This window comes from Schistocerca serialis, chromosome 9 (assembly GCF_023864345.2).
Source record: "Schistocerca serialis cubense isolate TAMUIC-IGC-003099 chromosome 9, iqSchSeri2.2, whole genome shotgun sequence".
Taxonomy (NCBI): domain Eukaryota; kingdom Metazoa; phylum Arthropoda; class Insecta; order Orthoptera; family Acrididae; genus Schistocerca; species Schistocerca serialis.
The window spans coordinates 408,563,115-408,581,828 of record NC_064646.1 but is presented as its reverse complement, the minus strand read 5'-3'; the positions used below and the strand labels follow the sequence as shown (position 1 = coordinate 408,581,828).

Sequence of the window (18,714 nt, the reverse complement as noted above, 5' to 3'; positions counted from 1 at the left end):
TTCAGCCCGCCCTCGTAGTTGTGGAATGAAGTCTGCTGGAAGCCGATCAATTCAACAAATTCTCTCGACCTCTGAACAGGGACCGCACGAAGAAACCCGTAAATAATACTGACGAAGTAAGTTTAGTTACCTCCCACGACTCTTACACACAGCCAAGTGTTAAACACTATGCACTACACAATAGAAACAGAGTCTACAAGAGAAATAATTTCCATGGAACCAAGGGGAACTGTAGAGGCTGAAAATCATAGGGGACGATAGAGGCTGCACTACGCCCAACAAATAAGTTCGCACATATCATGCAAGATATTTCAAAACAAGACTTTGTACTTAATTGGTTCCCGCCTCCTTTATTCTCCAGCGGCTGCTCCCGTCACCTCTCTTCTTTGTGTTTTTAACACGTCTCTGTCTCTCTATGCAGGGTGAGATACAGGTGCCTGTTCGAGAGCCGACCCATTCCATAATTTAGTTCCTTACGACGAAATACTATGTACGCTGGGAAAATATGGGAAGGATTTCAGTCTCTAACAATAGCCTATGACGAATGGAAACCTACTGAAAACAACGGTCAGTACCGAGGAATGAAGAAACATTAAATTTACTTATAAAGTAATACACAATGTGGCCAGTGCCCACCGCAAGACTGAATGGCGCCTGGCGACGTGACGGGCACGAGACACGGTAAACAAAATACTGGATACTGTACTTATAATTAAAGTTCAGCTACTCGTAGAAGTCCAGTATGGGCTAAAATTATCGTATGACAGCGAAACTTGGTAGATATGCTAATGCGTTAATGAGGAATGGATTTACATTGAAAAAAAAATTGGTTCCAATTTTGGGCACAAGGTGCAAATCTGGCGCTGTTCATGCGAGAAAGACGTATAGAAATGTTTCAAAAATGGTTCAAATGGCTCTGAGCACTATGGGACTCAACTGCTGAGGTCATTAGTCCCCTAGAACTTAGAGCTAGTTAAACCTACCTAACCTAAGGACATCACAAACATCCATGCCCGAGGCAGGATTCGAACCTGTGACCGTAGCGGTCTTGCGGTTCCAGACTGCAGCGCCTTTAACCGCACGGCCACTTCGGTAGAAATGTTTCCATATGTAATGGATTACGAACTGTATGTGGCAGAAAAGATCAAGTGAGTGAGAAAGACATAATGTTGTTATTATTATTAAGCACCACTTACACAGATTGCTCAATACGATCACCGGAGACGTCGATGAGATGCTGTACAGCGCCATATTTGCACCTGTTTGCCAAAATTAAAACTAATTTTTTTCCAATGTAAATCCGTCCCTCATTAACGCATTAGCATATCAAGCAAGTTTCGCTGCCACACGATGATTACAGCCCATAGTGGACCTCCGAGAGAAGCTGCACTTTAACTATAACTGCCCGGTACAGAGTGGGTGGTCATTCCAACTACAATAAGGGCCGGAAATTAGGAAGTCACTGAGGCAAGTTGTTTTGAGAAAGGGCCAAATATTATTGCCCACGACTGGGAACGAGCATCTCGAAAACAGCGTAGCTGGTCGGCTACTCGCGAACTATTGTCGTGAGCACCTGTGGAAAGTGGTTGAGGGACGGCGAAACCACAAGTAGGCGACAGGAGTTGGACGTCCACATCTCATCACAGAACACGAACGTCGGTCGTTTACCCACGTTGTAAGACGGGATAGGGGTGATACATGGAAAATTGTACGACAGAGTACAATGCTGGCCAGGCACAATGTTTTCAGCGTACACCAATCAGTGGACTTGAACAGGGGGCTCCACTGCAGATAACCCAAACCTGTTCGAAAGCTGACACAACGACATCGCCAGTCACGAATGAAGCGGCCACGAGACCAATGAGATCGGATAGAGGATCAATGGAAACGTGTCGGCTAGTTGGAGGGATCCAGTTTCTTGCTACACCATGTCGATGGTCGGGTCCGAATACGTCGTCACCCAGGAGAACGGCACCTATAAACATGCACCGCGCTTCTAATGCAGGTCAAAGGGGGACAGTATCATGCTGTGACCCTCAAGGAACATTTACATCTACGTCGATACTCCGCAATCCACCTTACGGCACTTGGCGGAGGGTACCCCATGCCACTACCAGTCATTTCCTTTTCTGTTCCACTTGCAAATAGAACGAGGGAAAAACGACTATCTACGTGTCGGCGTATGATCCCTAATTTCTCGTACCTTATCTTAGTGGTCCGTGGCGCAATATCTGTTGGAGGCATCAGAATCGTTCTACACTCAGTTTCAAATCTGGGTGCTAATCGAAGGCACTATGACAGGAGTAGACTACCAGGTGTAGAAGTATGAAACCGGAATTTGGTTCCAATAATTATAAGTCTGTTGTTTGAAACAATATATCACTCAAAATAATCTCCATTGCTATTTACACATTTCTGTCACATCTCCGGCAGGCTATGAATGCCACGCCAAAAATACAGTTCTTCTTTAGAAGCGAACCACTCAGCGAGCCATATTCGCACATCTTCATACGAATTGAAACGTTCTACAGTGAGAGCGTGTCCCAGTTTTGCAAAAAGATGATAATCGGGCAGAGCCAAGTCTGGTGAATAAGCCCCATACCCTAACATTTCCCAACTGAACGCCTCGATCGTTTCCCTGACCCGTTTTGCTTTATGTGATGGGGCGTTAACAAGAAGAAATATGGCTTTTCGTTGGATTATTCCATATTACGGTCGTTTTCCACGTAATGCTCGATTTAAATCGATCATCTCCTGTTGGTAGCTGTAAGTGTTAACGGTTTCACCAGGTTCTAGCAGGTCATTATAGATCTCCCGTGGTCTAGGGGCAGCTTCTTCGATTTATGATCAAAACCTCTTCGATCCCGGATTCTAATCGCATCACTGCTTAAATTTTGATAAACCTTCAGCATTGGCGGTCAAAGACTTTCGGCATAAGAGTGGTTCAAATGGCTCTGAGCACTATGGGACTTAACATCTATGGTCATCAGTCCCCTAGAACTTAGAACTACTTAAACCTAACTAACCTAAGGACATCACACAACACCCAGTCATCACGAGGCAGAGAAAATCCCTGACCCCGCCGCCGGCATAAGAAGTCACCCTCATTCTGCCAACGGCCTTATCAGAGATGGCAGAGGAGCGGACAGACGTTCGGGGCACTCTCTCGCCGTAGCGGTGGGAAACTGACCCTAAAGGCGGAAAAATTAGCAATGATCAACGGCATGAGAATGCAGAAGTCAATGAAACCACTACATTCAAGACACGTAACGCGTATCCACAGGACATGCGGCCTGTAATTGAAGAAGTGTCATGATCACCTCTTCATTGGCAAAAGATTCTGGAATAGTCCCCCATTCGGATCTCGAGGAGGGGACTGCCAAGGAGGAGGTTACCATGGGAAAAAGATTTAATAATCAACGAAAGGATAACGTTCTACGAGTCTGGGCGTGCAATGTCAGAAGCTTGAATGTGGTAGGCAAACAAAAATCTGAAAAGGAAATTGCAAATGCTGAATCTACATATAGTAGGGGCCAGTGAAGTCAAGTGGAAAGAAGACAAGGATTTCTGGTCAGATAAGTATAGGTTAATATCAACAACAGCAGAAATGGTACAACGGGAGTAGGATTCGTTGTGAATAGGAAGGTATAGCAGAGAATGTATTACTGTGAACAGTTCAGTGACAGGGTTGTTCTTATCAGAATTGATAGCAAACCAGCACCGACAACGATAGTTCAGGTATACATGCCGACGTCGCAAGCTGACGAGATGGAGAAAGTGTATGAGGGTATTGAAAGGGTAGTACAGTACGTAAAGGGGGATGAAAATCTAATAGTCATGGGGGACTGAAATGCAGTTGTAGGAGAAGGAGCAGAAGAAAAGGTTACAGGAGAATATGGGCTTGAGACACGGAATGAGAGAGGAGAAAGACTAATTGAGTTCTGCAACAAGTTTCAGCTAGTAATAGCGAATACTCTCTTCAAGAACCACAAAAGGAGGAGGTATACCTGAAAAATGCCGGATGATACGGGAAGCTTTCAGTTAGATTACATCATGGTCAGACAGAGATTCCGAAATCAGATACTGGCTTGTAAGGCGTACCCAGGAGCAGATATAGACTCAGATCACAATATACACTCCTGGAAATGGAAAAAAGAACACATTGACACCGGTGTGTCAGACCCACCATACTTGCTCCGGACACTGCGAGAGGGCTGTACAAGCAATGATCACACGCACGGCACAGCGGACACACCAGGAACCGCGGTGTTGGCCGTCGAATGGCGCTAGCTGCGCAGCATTTGTGCACCGCCGCCGTCAGTGTCAGCCAGTTTGCCGTGGCATACGTAGCTCCATCGCAGTGTTTAACACTGGTAGCATGCCGCGACAGCGTGGACGTGAACCGTATGTGCAGTTGACGGACTTTGAGCGAGGGCGTATAGTGGGCATGCGCGAGGCTGGGTGGACGTACCGCCGAATTGCTCAACACGTGGGGCGTGAGGTCTCCACAGTACATCGATGTTGTCGCCAGTGGTCGGCGGAAGGTGCACGTGCCCGTCGACCTGGGACCGGACCGCAGCGACGCACGGATGCACGCCAAGACCGTAGGATCCTACGCAGTGCCGTAGGGGACCGCACCGCCACTTCCCAGCAAATTAGGGACACTGTTGCTCCTGGGGTATCGGCGAGGACCATTCGCAACCGTCTCCATGAAGCTGGGCTACGGTCCCGCACACCGTTAGGCCGTCTTCCGCTCACGCCCCAACATCGTGCAGCCCGCCTCCAGTGGTGTCGCGACAGGCGTGAATGGATGGACGAATGGAGACGTGTCGTCTTCAGCGATGAGAGTCGCTTCTGCCTTGGTGCCAATGATGGTCGTATGCGTGTTTGGCGCCGTGCAGGTGAGCGCCACAATCAGGACTGCATACGACCGAGGCACACAGGGCCAACACCCGGCATCATGGTGTGGGGAGCGATCTCCTACACTGGCCGTACACCACTGGTGATCGTCGAGGGGACACTGAATAGTGCACGGTACATCCAAACCGTCATCGAACCCATCGTTCTACCATTCCTAGACCGGCAAGGGAACTTGCTGTTCCAACCGGACAATGCACTTCCGCATGTACCCAACGTGCTCTAGAAGGCGTAAGTCAACTACCCTGGCCAGCAAGATCTCCGGATCTGTCCCCCATTGAGCATGTTTGGGGCTGGATGAAGCGTCGTCTCACGCGGTCTGCACGTCCAGCACGAACGCAGGTCCAACTGAGGCGCCAGGTGGAAATGGCATGGCAAGCCGCTCCACAGGACTACATCCAGCATCTCTACGATCGTCTCCATGGGGGAATAGCAGCCTGTATTGCTGCGAAAGGTGGATATACACTGTACTAGTGCCGACATTGTGCATGCTCTGTTGCCTGTGTCTATGTGCCTGTGGTTCTGTCAGTGTGATCATGTGATGTATCTGACCCCAGGAATGTGTCAATAAAGTTTCCCCTTCCTGGGACAATGAATTCACGGTGTTCTTATTTCAATTTCCAGGAGTGTAGTAGTGATGAAGAGTAGGCTGAAGTTCGAGACATTAGTCAGGAGGAATCAATACGCAAAGAAGTGGGATACGGAAGTACTAAGGAATGACGAGATACGGTTGAAATTCGCTAAGGCTATAGATACAGCAATAAGGGATAGCTCAGTAGGCAGTACATTTGAAGATGAATGGACATCTCTAAAAAGGGCTTTCACAGAAGTTGGGACAGGTACAAAAAGGGTGACTGCAAAGAAACAATAGGTAACAGAAGAAATACTTCAAATGATCGATGAGAACGGAAGTACAAAAATTTTCCGGAAAACTCAGGAATACAGAAATACAAGTCGCTGAGGAATTAAATAAATAGGAAGTACAGGGAATCTAAGACGAAACGTCTGCAGGAAAAATGTGAAGACATTGAAAAAGAAATGACTGTCGGAAGGAAGTCAAAACAACCTTCGGTGACATTAAAAGCAAGGGTGATAACATTACGAGTGCAACGGGAATTCCACTGTTAAATGCAGAGGAGAGAGCTGATAGGTAGAAAGAATACATTCAAAACCTCTATGGAGGGGAAGATTTGTCTGATGTGATCGAAGAAGAAACAGGAGTCGATTTAGAAGAGATAGGGGATCCAGTACTAGAATCAGAATTTAAAAGAGCTTCGGTGGACTTAAGATCAAATAAAGCAGAAGGGATTGATAACATTCCATCAGAATTTCTAAAATAATTGGGGGAAGTGGCAACAAAACGACTGACTATTCACGTTCGTGTCTAGAATGTATGAGTCTGGTGACATAACACCTGCCTTTCGGTAAAGCATCATCCACACAATTCCCAAGACGGCAAAATCTGACAAGTGCGAGAATTATTGCACAATCAGGTTAACACTCACGCATAAAAGTTGCTTACAAGAATAATATACAGACGAATGAAAAAGAAAATTGAGGATGCGCTAAATGACGATCAATTTGGCTTTACGAAAGGTAAAGGCACGATAGGCAATTTTGAGGTTGTGGTTAATAATGGTAGCAAGACTAAAGAAAAATCAAGAAACTTTCATAAGATTTGTCAACCTGCAAAATGCGTTCTACAATATAAAATGGTGCAAGATGTTCTAAATTCTGAAAAATGTAGGAGTTAGCCTTAAGGAGAGACGGGTCATGTACAATATGTACAATAGTCAAGAGGGAATAATAAGTGTGGACGACCAAGGACGAAGTGCTCGTATTAAAAAGGATGTAAGATAAGGTTGTAGGCTTTCGCTCCTACTGTTCAACTTGTACATCGAGGAAGCAATGATGGAAATAAAAGAAAAGTTCAGGAGTGGAACTAAAATTCAAAGTGAAAGGATATCAATGATGCGATTCGCTGATGACATTGCTATCTTGAGTGAAAGTGAAGAAGAACTACATGATCTGCTGAACGGAAAGAACAGTCTAATGAGTACAGAGTATGGGTTGAGAGTAAATTGAAGAAAGACGAAAGTAATGAGAAGTAGTAGAAATGAGAACAGCGAGAAACTTAACATCAGGATTGATGGTCAAGAAGTAGATGAAGTTAAGGAATTATGATACCTAGGCAGTAAAATAACGAATGACGGACGGAGCAAGGAGGACATCAAAAGCAGACTAACACTGACAAAAAGGGCGTTCCTGATCAAGAGAAGTCTACTAATATCAAATATCTGCCTTAATTTGAGGAAGAAATTTACGTTTGGAGTACAGCATTGTATGCTAGTGAAACATGAACTGTGGGAAAACCGGAACAGAAGAGAATCGAAGCATTTGAGATGTGGTGCTACAGACGAATGTTGAAAATTAGGTGGACTGATATGGTAATGAATAAAGAGGTACTGCGCAGAATCGGAGAGGAAAGGAATATGTGGAAAACACTGATAAGGAGATGGGAGAGGATGATAGGACATCCGTTAATACATGAGGGCATGACTTCCATGGCACTAGAGGGACCTGTAGAGGGCAAAAACTATAGAGACGACAGAATTGGAATACATCCAGCAAATAATTGAGGAAGTAGGTTACAAGTGCTACTCTGAAATCAAGAGGTTAGCACAGAAGAGAAATTTTTGGGCGGCCGCTTCACTTTTACGTGGAGAAATGACTTGTATCTGGCGAGCAGAATTTCACAAGTGGTCTTTCAATTTGCTTGCTATCTTTCATTCAGTTCATGCGGAATCCATCTTCCCACTTTCTGAAGCTTTCCTATAGCTTTCAACCGAAGAGAAACGGCTTTCTGCGTCACATTCAATTGTTGAGCGAGTCCCTGTTTGCGTGTCATCTTTATCTAATAAATCCTCCAACTCTTAGAACTTTTTCGGTGGTTTCCCGCGCCCGTCGTTTCTCACGTCAAAATCACCAATTTTGAATTTTTTGAACCACTTGAAACACTGTGTTTTCCCAAGAGCATGTTCGCAGAAAGCTTCGACGAGCATTCTATGCGATTCTGTAGCAGTTTTCTTCAAAGGAGACATCACACACATCCATGCCCGAGGCAGGATTCGAACCTGATTCCGTAGCAGTCACGCAGTTCCGGACTGAAGCGCCTGGAACCGCTCGGCCACACCTGCCGGCTCGTAGGCAATAAACTCGACATGTTTACGGTTTTGAAACAGATACCGATGTACAGAACTTGGGTTTCTGTGTGTTGCCGTCATCAACCGCTATAGGAAGCAGTTGGCGCTGCACATGCCGTCTCACGAGGACTGCACTGACGGCAGGTACAATCTATAGGGAAATTCCGGTTTCATGCTTCTACGTCTGGTATGTGAACATTATTACGGCCCTTTGCATCCGCCCATGTTTGATGTCTTCCCCATTGGCATTAGCTTCTTCCATCAGGATAACTGCCCTTGTCAGAATCAGAATCGTGCTACAGTGGTTTGAGGAGCATGAGAGTGAACTCAGGTTTAAGTTTTGGCCACCTAATTGCCGTACCTGTACCCGATGGAACACATCTGGGGTGCTATCAGCCATCGACTCCACGCCCACACTCATCAGGCAGAGAATTACGAGAACTGCGTGACCTGAGCATAAACATATGATTCTACACACCTCCAGAAAACTAAATCATGCCGTGCAGAAGCGGCACGGTATGGTGGTCCAATGCTGGATTAACACATTAAGTACGTCATATATCAAATACGATGTGTATTCGGATACTCTGCCGGCCGCGGTGGTCTAGCGGTTCAGGCGCTCAGTCCGGAACCGCGCGACTACTGCGGTCGCAGGTTCGAATCCTGCCTCGGGCATGGATGTGTGTGATGTCCTTAGGTTAGTTAGGTTTAAGTAGTTCTAAGTTCTAGGGGACTGATGACCACAGATGTTAAGTCCCATAGTGCTCAGAGCCATTTGAACCATTTTTTTTTCGGACACTCTCCTGACTTCACCATTTGTTACACTGTCTTTCATTTCTAAGACACGAGAGATGAGCGTTAAGTTTTAGAACTTTTTTCCTTTTGCCACATATCGTATCGAGTGGAACAAAGAGGATTCCGTATAAGGGAACACTGAATAATAACTCATATTAATTCAGCTACTATTCAGCCAAATACTGACAACCTGGTGGCGTGGCAGGCGTTACAACCAGGAGCGTTTTAGAGAGGATTTCCTGTTTAGACATTTGTGTGACAATCAACAGAAACTTACAATGAATCATGATCAGACCAATGTGATAAATATCTTTAACTCTTGAGACAACATGTCCAATAAATCGCAAACCTAGTGTTTGTATGAGTGCACAATACCTAATCAAAAACGTCTTTACACCCATATGTAGCGCACAGTTGACCACTAGAAGGGTTGGCGCTGCCTCTATAAGGAGGCGGGGAGTGCTGTGTTTCCAGTAGGAAAGCAGTAGGCCTAGCAGCAATATAGGTGGAGAAGTCAGTTACTTCAAACGTGTACTAGTCACTGGACGTCACCTGAGTAACATATGCATCAGGAATATTTCATCCCTTCCAAAGCTGCCTGTGCCTATTGGTGATGTAATTGTGAAGTGGAAACTGTAAGAAACTGCTGTAGCTAAATCGAGACCAGGTAGGTCTCACATACTGGGCAACAGGGACTGCCAAGCATTGCGAAGAGTTATTGTAAAAAAATAGCTTGAAATCAGTGGAAGAAGTCAGTCACGGATTCCAATGTGCTACCAGTAGTCCAGCTAGCGCAATTACGTGCATACAGAGTTTAAAAGGATGGGGCAGAATGGTGAAGTGGCTCTTCATAAACCATACATTGCTGTGGTGAATGCCTGGAGTAGGTGACCTGCCCGCATGTGTAATGCCAACAGTGAAGTACTTAGGAGGCGATGTTACAGATGGACAAAGGGGGAGATATTCTTTTTGGGGTGTGGGCCTCTTCTTGCGCTTAATATATACATAGCTCTCAGGACACAAGTAGCCCATCGGGACCATGCGACCGCCGTGTCATCCTCAGCTGAGGATGCGGAAGGAGGGGTGTGTGGTTAGCGCACCGCTCTCCTGGTCTATATGATGGTTTTATTTGACCGGAGCTGCTACTACTCGGTCGACTGGCATCACGAGGCTGAGTGCACCCCGAAAAATGGCAACAGCGCATGGCGGCCCGGACGGTCACCCATCCAAGTGCCGGCCACGCCCGACAGCGCTTAACTTCGGTGATCTAACGGGAACCGGTGTTGCCACTGCGGCAAGGCCGTTGCCCTTCTTGCACTTAAGCAAAAGCTAAATGCCAAAGGATATGAACCCGCTTTACAGCATTGTGTACTGCTTAGAGGAACATTTGCCGGCCGGAGTGGCCGAGCGGTTCTAGGCGCTACAGTCTAGAACCGCGCGACCGCTATCGTCGCAGGTTCGAATCCTGCCTCGGGTATGGATGTGTGTGATGTCCTTAGCTATAAGTAGTTCTAGGGGACTGATGACCTCAGCAGTTAAGTTCAAATGGTTCAAATGGCTCTGAGCACTATGGGACTCAACTGCTGTGGTCATAAGTCCCCTAGAACTTAGAACTACTTAAACCTAACTAACCTAAGGACAGCACACAACACCCAGCCATCACGAGGCAGAGAAAATCCCTGACCCTGCCGGGAATCGAACCCGGGAACCCGGGCGTGTGAAGCGAGAACGCTACCGCACGACCACGAGATGCGGGCAGCAGTTAAGTCCCATAGTGCTCAGAGCCATTTGAACCATTTAGAGGAACATTTCCGAGGTGGTGATTGTTTCAGATTGACAATGTACCCTGCTATAAAGCATCATCTGCGAGGCAATTGTTTGAGGACAATATCAAACGGACTGGTCTGCCGAGAGTCCAGAACTGTACCCAATGGAACACCTTCGGGATGACTCAGTACGTCTATTTCGCCTGGTTTCGGGTCGTGAAAAAGCTGTCATTCCTTCACAGACATTCACACGCCTTATTGAAAGTGTCGCCAGTACATTTTAAGCCATCATAAAGCTGAAGGATGGACACATAGCCAATATTAATTTCCACTGATAGATTCCCAGATACTTTTGATCCGCTAGTGTATGTATAATTATATATATTATACATACATAAACAATTACAGTCGTATTGATTTGCTCAACAAGTGCAGAGTACTACAGTCGCTACACAAGGGAAATGCGACTGTTAACCCCAGCAACACCAGCACATTTTCCACGACGTGTACTACCAGCGGAGACGGAGTGGAGTTACTTTATGCTCACGACAAAAGAAATTTTAAAAAATTCATTAACTGTCTGTAACTTCTATTAATAACATCATTTTGAGTAGGTATTGATGTATAAGTAGGGCCCAAAACATTAAAATAACATTTAACACAATCTTATTAATACCAACACATTTTCGATAATGTGTACACAGAGGAGAGTGGTACTTTACAATCGCCACAAAAAAATTAAAAAAACGCTGATTTCATTATTTTTCGTTGACTTTTATTCAGGGTACATTGATGTGTAAGAAGACTTTGTTACGTGTTACTGCAAATTTTAAAACAATTACGGAATCTGGCATAAGAAATGAAGAAAAATAATAAACCTTTTTTTCAAAATATAAAGTACGTGACCAAAAAACATTATTTTCAAAAGATGGCATCAATTACCACCTCTTTGGTGTTGCAAGGGTTAAACAATGTAGTTTATTCGCAATGCAATGTGACAGCTGCCGTTCTTGCAAGAGCCGTCAATTGGAGTATACATGTCTGCTGCCTTCGCCGCATTCCACTAAAATCACACGTCTTCCTCTTTGTAAATGTGGCTGAGATGTTAGGCAGCAAGAAGTTTGATATGTAATTTCTTTTACCCATCCTTCTCTGGTTTTTGATGCAAGGTGCCAATTGATCATGGGGTGAGGTTCAAATTGCAGTCGAGTTGGAAGAAATTGTAACTGTTCTAGCTTTCAAACTGCGGGTGTCAGAATTTTAAAACCACGTAAATCTTGCGTTTTTGTACAAACACATGATTAACTTCTTGCACCTTTAGCTTCTAATATACGAATGACACATTCCGAACAGATTCTTCAAACAAAACAGTTAACCGCGACGACTTTTAGATTCGTTGGTAAAGTATTTCTATAACTTTATCTGTTTCGACTTAGTCAATATTATCTCAACACCAGAAAAATGAAATAATTTTCAGAGTTTTTCAGGTATCGTAAAATGTCATGTTATGTAAACATATCACGAAAAAGGTTTCTAATGGCTCTGAGCACTGTGGGACTTAACTGCTGTGGTCATCAGTCCCCTAGGACTTAGAAGTACTTAAACCTAACTAACCTAAGGACATCACACACATCCATGCCCGAGGCAGGATTCGAACCTGCGACCGTAGCGGTCGCTCGGCTCCAGAGTGTAGCGCCTAGAACCGCACGGTCATTCCGGCCGGCTAAACATATCACGCTGCAAAATTTCACTTCAGTGAGATTCTTTCCATTGGCCTTGCCAATCTCGATTTTTGTGAAGTTACGACCAGATTACTTGAGCTAAAGATAAAAAATTCAACAGAGTAATCATTTTAAAAACTTTCTGGTAGAATAATGTGTAGGTCATATATCGACTTTCTCTGCGACGACGTGTGTACGGAGATGTTATCTGGTGTCGTCTTCACGGTCAGTCGCAATCAAGATGGGGGAACGTTCTGATAACGCTTCCGCGTTTTAGCGTTCGGTTGTCCTAATGAAAATAAGCGTTTTCAAGGAACGTTACTTGAAAAATATGATTGGTAATTATAGCTGACACTCATGGTAAATGAAATAAGCGTCAATAAGCTCTTCATTTTGCTACTGAAGCACCCAGCTTCGTCCTGAAAGCAACATTTCGGCTCGGTATCTGAGAAACTCCTTTTCCTTCTTTTTCAGTTTCCTACCAAGTGGTAATAATTTTAGCACACTCTCTAATGCTGATGACTACCACGTTCTGTGGAATGTGTTTTGGACAACACGTCGCAACGCGTCGTATGTCACCCGTGCTCTATGCGAGTGTGTCTGTGTGGTGGAGGGGGGGGGGGGGGGGGGGCAGAAGAGGAGTGTAGAAGTCTTGTGGCGTGCTTGCGGCTGATAGCATGGTGCGTCTATGGGGCGGAAGATTAAGCCACGTGGATGATACGGTCGAGGGACAACAACCCCGTGGATATAGCACAGGCAAGAAATATGTTTGCGTCGCGAACGTCGGTCTTCAGCTCTCTCTCTCTCTCTCTCTCTCTCTCTCTCTCTCTCTCTCTCTCTCACACACACACATACACACACACACACACACACACACACACACACACACACACACACACACACATTTGTGTTTGTTTTATAAGACTCATTCAATAGTAAGATTTTTCACTTCGGGATATAAGGAGTTGGAATTATTTCTCGTGTCTCAGCCTGTATTGCATCTATGGCAGGGTCTCATTTTTTAACTTTTTTGTCTCACTGATTTGCCTTTGCTGGATTTCAGTGGATTAAACTTTTAGATGTTGTGAAGAAGATTAAGTGCTGGAAGGACATGAGACTAATGAAGAATTTCTGTATCAGGCAAAGAACAGGACAGGAAATGAGAAGAATGAAGGATTTCAATTTTCGAGTAGGGATTCACAAGGCCATAGGTCTTCCTTCAGTCTGGTTCATATTTCGTTAGAAACTGTTTCCAATAAACGAATTATGAGACAATGGCTTTATTTCCTTTTTTTTCCTTTTTAGGTTTCCATACCTCAGTCGGTAAAGTGGAACCCTTATATGCTCACCTTGTCTGTCTGTCAGACTTTTAAAAGTCCTTTTCCTCAAGAACAGGTAGACGTATGTCCCTTTTCACAGTCCTTCGGTAACATAACACCTCTTCCTTTTCTGGTTTTTCAGATCCCACAGTTCACTTCGACACAATGTTATACTCCGCAAGTCAATTTTGACAAATTTCTATCGCAAATTAAGGCCCATGTTTGATGCTAACAGACTTCCTTTCCCGAAGCCTTTGTTGTAGCCTTCCTTTCATGCGTTTGCTTCGTCGTCAACCGTCCGCTAGTGTTAAGCAAACGACCACCTACACAGATACATTTTGGCCTTTTCTTTTTGGGAAGGTGCACTCCGCGTTGTCAGGACGTTTTTTGAGCTAAGTTTCTGTGACTTTCATAAACTTTGTTATATATTTACCTGTATTTTAACTCTATGTGTTTTCTGGGTTTTTGCGACGAAGATGGAAGGGCAGGTTGCGCATTTTCCTCGAAAATTATGGAATACAGCCAAAAGCACATATACAGATTCGCGAATGTACCCAAACAACTGCTGTTAATCAGGCACGCTCATTCCCTTTAGTTATTGATTGTTAGAATAGCTGAACCCAGATCTAGTCTTTGTTAATTATCAGATTTTTTAAAAAATTGTGCTCACAGTGGAGTTCATTTTCAGATGGCGGTTGATATGTATCTTCTATAATTCTCATTCTGCTCGCCATATGACATCGTCTGTTTCCAGCTATAGCACAGGCTTTTGGGGATGGTAGATCCGTCGAAGATCCTGCATGACTGCTACGGAACTGATTGTTGGGTTGAGTTTCTCATTGCAAGGAACATTAAGTTAGAAGAAACATTCTTTCGACTTCAAAACAAATGTTCAGTTTGAACCATTCCCCCTTCCCCCACCCCCACCCCCTCCACCCCAGACACACTCCGTCGCATATTTTTTCTAATGATTGAGTTTAACGATTTCGCGATGCCAAAGAATCTTTTGAAGTTTCACCATACTCATAGCTATCATCAACACGCACAGTGACATACATATCGAGCAGATGAGAAAGATGTGGCTTGAGAATTAAGGAATTTAAAATCATCAAGAAAAGCGAAAATCTCAGGTCTTTGCGTATGCTGACGCTCTCTTCCAGATAAGTGCCGCACGTTTTGACTTATGAGCGAAAGTCTATAGAGATGTAAACTGTTGCAGATGCCGTTGGTACGTCCCATTCAGATCCTTTCCTTCAAACGATCATACGTGCGACAGACATTTTCAGTGACATCTAAGAACATACGACGTCAATGTTTCTATCAGTTCAAAAGAAGAGAGGGGATGAAAGTTCACTGGCCTGTCCAAGACTAGTTCGCAGCCTTAATATATTTTGTAAAACCAGTAAATGTAGGTCAGGATTGCTAGACAATTTGAATCCCGTTCCTTCCGTGCGTAAGGCCTCTGTCTTAATCCCTACGCCACCCGAATGAGCAGTCTGAGGGATTAAAGAGCTATTACTTATAAGGACAGGACAGCAAATTCTCTTTCCTTTTCTCTGAGTTTAAGATGTCGAAGATAATCTTTTTAATTTTGTATGGTTATTCCTTTACTGTACGATTTTTGTGGTAATTTAGGAGATATTCTACTAAATTTATGTCTAGCAACCGGAGTGATTTGACATTTGAATAGTTAAACTGGTGGGGCGAAAACTCGATTTTAAATACAATTTTTAGTCTTGTTAGTGATTGATTTCATGGACTTTAGGAACTTGGGGATATGTGTAAATGACGGAGTTTTATAGGTAAAGGGTAGCACCTGTTGCAATTTGTATAAATTCGTTTTGTACAGTTTACATCTTTCAGAGCCGTAAGTTGGCGTAGCAAGATGAAAAACAATGAAAATTCTCATGTATTTTTGAATGCTAATTTTGAAAGAATGATGGAGACTTCACGTCTCACATCGTATTTGTACGGTAGCGAAGTTTCGTTTGTAGGAGTTTCAACATCCTGATATATTCGTTCGTTGGTACCGATAATTGCTTGAGTCTTCTTGGCGTTGATTGTGATCTTCGAGTGATGAGGCCAGTCCTAGATATATTCACAATGGTTTTGCGATCTGCAGAGATTGTCTTTGAGACTTGGCTGCTTTTGTAAATAAGTATGCCATATAAAACCCATGAGAGTTGCGTCCCTGCTTGTTGTGATACGTCACATTGTGTAGATCGAATATATGGTTGCCCCACAATTGCTTTTTGAGGTATGGCATCTTTACTTTGTCTCAGCTGTCTGATGGACTTTCCAACGGTCATTTTAAATTCCCTGTTTTTCAAAATTCATGTCAAGATTTTTACTAAACGAAGTGGCCAATTGTGCTGATGTACGCTGTATATGTGGCCCTGATGACAAACTTTGCCAAGTGCATGCTCACTGCCAAGGAAAAAAAGGCCTCAAGCTGGATTATATTTGTTGGGCTGACTGGATGTATTCAAGAAGTCTTATTGCTTGAGGAATAGTACGTAAACCAAATTTCTGTGAGATGATTATTTCGATTTGTCTAGAATTGAGGAATTAGCAGAGAAATTTTATAATGATTTTTCAAAAAAATTCAAAATAACTAACAGAAACTGGCCTATAGTTTTGTAGATATAACTGATCATTTCCTGTCTTTGGTAAGGTCACAACTTTTCCAAATTTATATGGTTTGGAGAAGCAAAATTTAGGGAGAGAGGTGTTGTACTGTAATGTCGTGGAATTTTTTGTTTCCGGTGGTTTAATGCGCCCTCACACACTGGCTGGCTGTATTTGTGAGAACGAAGTTGTTACAGAGCTCTAAACGTTTGTTACGAAATAAAAGAGTGGGAGGACTAGGTTGAGCTGCCAATACCTTTCTTGAAATCGTATTACACTTTTATGTCAAAAAGTATTAAAGGAAAACAACAATATTCAACTCCTTAACTTCCTCAGCATTTACAAAATGCAATTACAATAAGTTATGAAAGATTCGAGACAAAACAAATTCAATAAAACAAATTTATAAATCCCCAATTACCTATGCATGCAGAAGCACTGCTGTGATGTGCATAACATTAAGCTTCAATAACACAAAAAATGTTTTAGCTTTACATAGACAGACTTTCACATTTATGAGCACAATTAAAAAAACTTATTATGAATTGTTCCAAAACTGAACTCCAATTAAATTCAGCAACCAACAAGACTGGAGCCTCCACACTCATAAATTTAGAACAGCCAACTTGCCTTTGGCTAACCACTACAACGGTTTGGTGAATGACGACCAGAGCCTTTCTGGATAACACACATTTCAGTAACAAATGTGCGGTATAGCTTTCGTCGAGGGTACTACACTGCAGTTCTTATAGCGTAAGAGGCGTACGGACCTCACATCGGCTACATTCCTCTCTAGGCAACCAGGTTATTTGTGTTAGTATATGTATGGGTACTGCTAAAAGTGTCCGTCCGTGTGCTTAAAATACGAGTATGACTCGAGTTTGACGGTTGCGTGGACGATTGTCATGGGCCCAATGGAGAGAACAGCCAATATTTGCGATCCGTAAAATCGGCAAATTGAAACTTTGATCTTAAAATGTAACTGTAGAAAATAGTCCAGTGTTGAACACACATTAATGTAAAAGAGACACTTTCGTGAAAGGGATTATTCCTATTGAAAACTTCCCTCGCGGTCCCACACCCCCATACAATATTCCCATTTCAGCCGTGATTCTGCAAAATGCGGTAAAGGTGACGTACAGTTTACTGTCCACGCCTTCACACTATTGACTTAGAAAATTAAGATCGTATTTCCATGGATTATCTTAGTCAATCAGTACGCGGAATATCCTTCTACCAGTTCTCTGTGAATCTACCGTAGATGTCCTTCAAAGCAGCTGTTGTAGCCCACTGGATTCTTCAGAAGGTGCTAGAAGGCGACCTCTGATTCTAAGTGGTAGTGCAGGTAGCTAATTTATGTGAAATAAGCCCCGAGACGCCGTTACGATTCGTTTATTTGCAAGCACCGTAAAACAATAACACTTAAGTATCACGAAGCGATTCCTCCCATAGAGTTAATAAAATCTGAGAGTATGGTGAAGCCGACTGTCACATATTAAACAGGCTCCGAGGACGTCCTGTCACCGACTGGGGAGATTGGCATGCAGCCGAAATATCTCGCTTATGTTGGAAAAATTCGTACCCCTTCGTACGTCTTCGGTAATTTAGCAGTGTTCATTTGTTTACGGATTTTATTGGTTTACTGTACAGCATTATTATTGTACTGAAGATCCGATGCCTATGCGCTTCTCCCAGTACAGGACTTGAATAATTAATATTTAAGAAAGGAAAATCGGTGTTTCGCGCTAGAACACTAGGGGTTCCCGTACGTAGTTCTCAAGGCTCGCGCTCCTCTTCCCACTCTCATGATTCATCGCTATCTCTGCTCCTTGGAACCAGCTTCCTACTTGCTACCGTCGTATTTGGAGTACTGCTTAACAAATCAAACAGAATTCGGTTATCTGCCAAATAAGGTGTAGTAAATAAATACCCTTCAAACCAGGGGAAACCTACCACTGTGTGTAAGTTACATTCGCTCCAAGTTTCTGTCCTCGTTCTTGTAAAAGGATAGTGTTCTGAAATCAGATGATAATCTTTGGAACAGTCTGTATAAAGATTCAGCTTTAGTCGGTCACGTGTGCTCGTCTGGAGGAGTACCGAATACTTGGTACGACTGCAGTCAGACACGCAGACGGCATCTGAGGAATGCCCGCATTGGGACGTCTGGGAGCCCGTGAAACTGGCCGAGTCTCCCGCAGGCGTGCTGGGGTCGCACTGTGCTGACAGCGAAGCCACGCCACACCGCTCAACAGGCGACAAGTTTCCGCCGCAGCTGCTGGCCGGGAATTAATCCAGCAACTTGCGGCCAACCCAGCCGCGCCTGACGAATGCGATTCCGCTGAAATTAGGAGCGCCTGTCTCGTAA

The 18,714-nt window shown here is 43.9% G+C and overlaps 1 pseudogene; it reads right to left on the bottom strand.

The window, feature by feature from the left end:
• Positions 1–10,105: 10,105 nt before the first annotated feature.
• On the bottom strand, positions 10,106–10,223 carry LOC126420270 (5S ribosomal RNA; annotated as a pseudogene).
• Between the last annotated feature and the right edge of the window lie 8,491 nt (positions 10,224–18,714).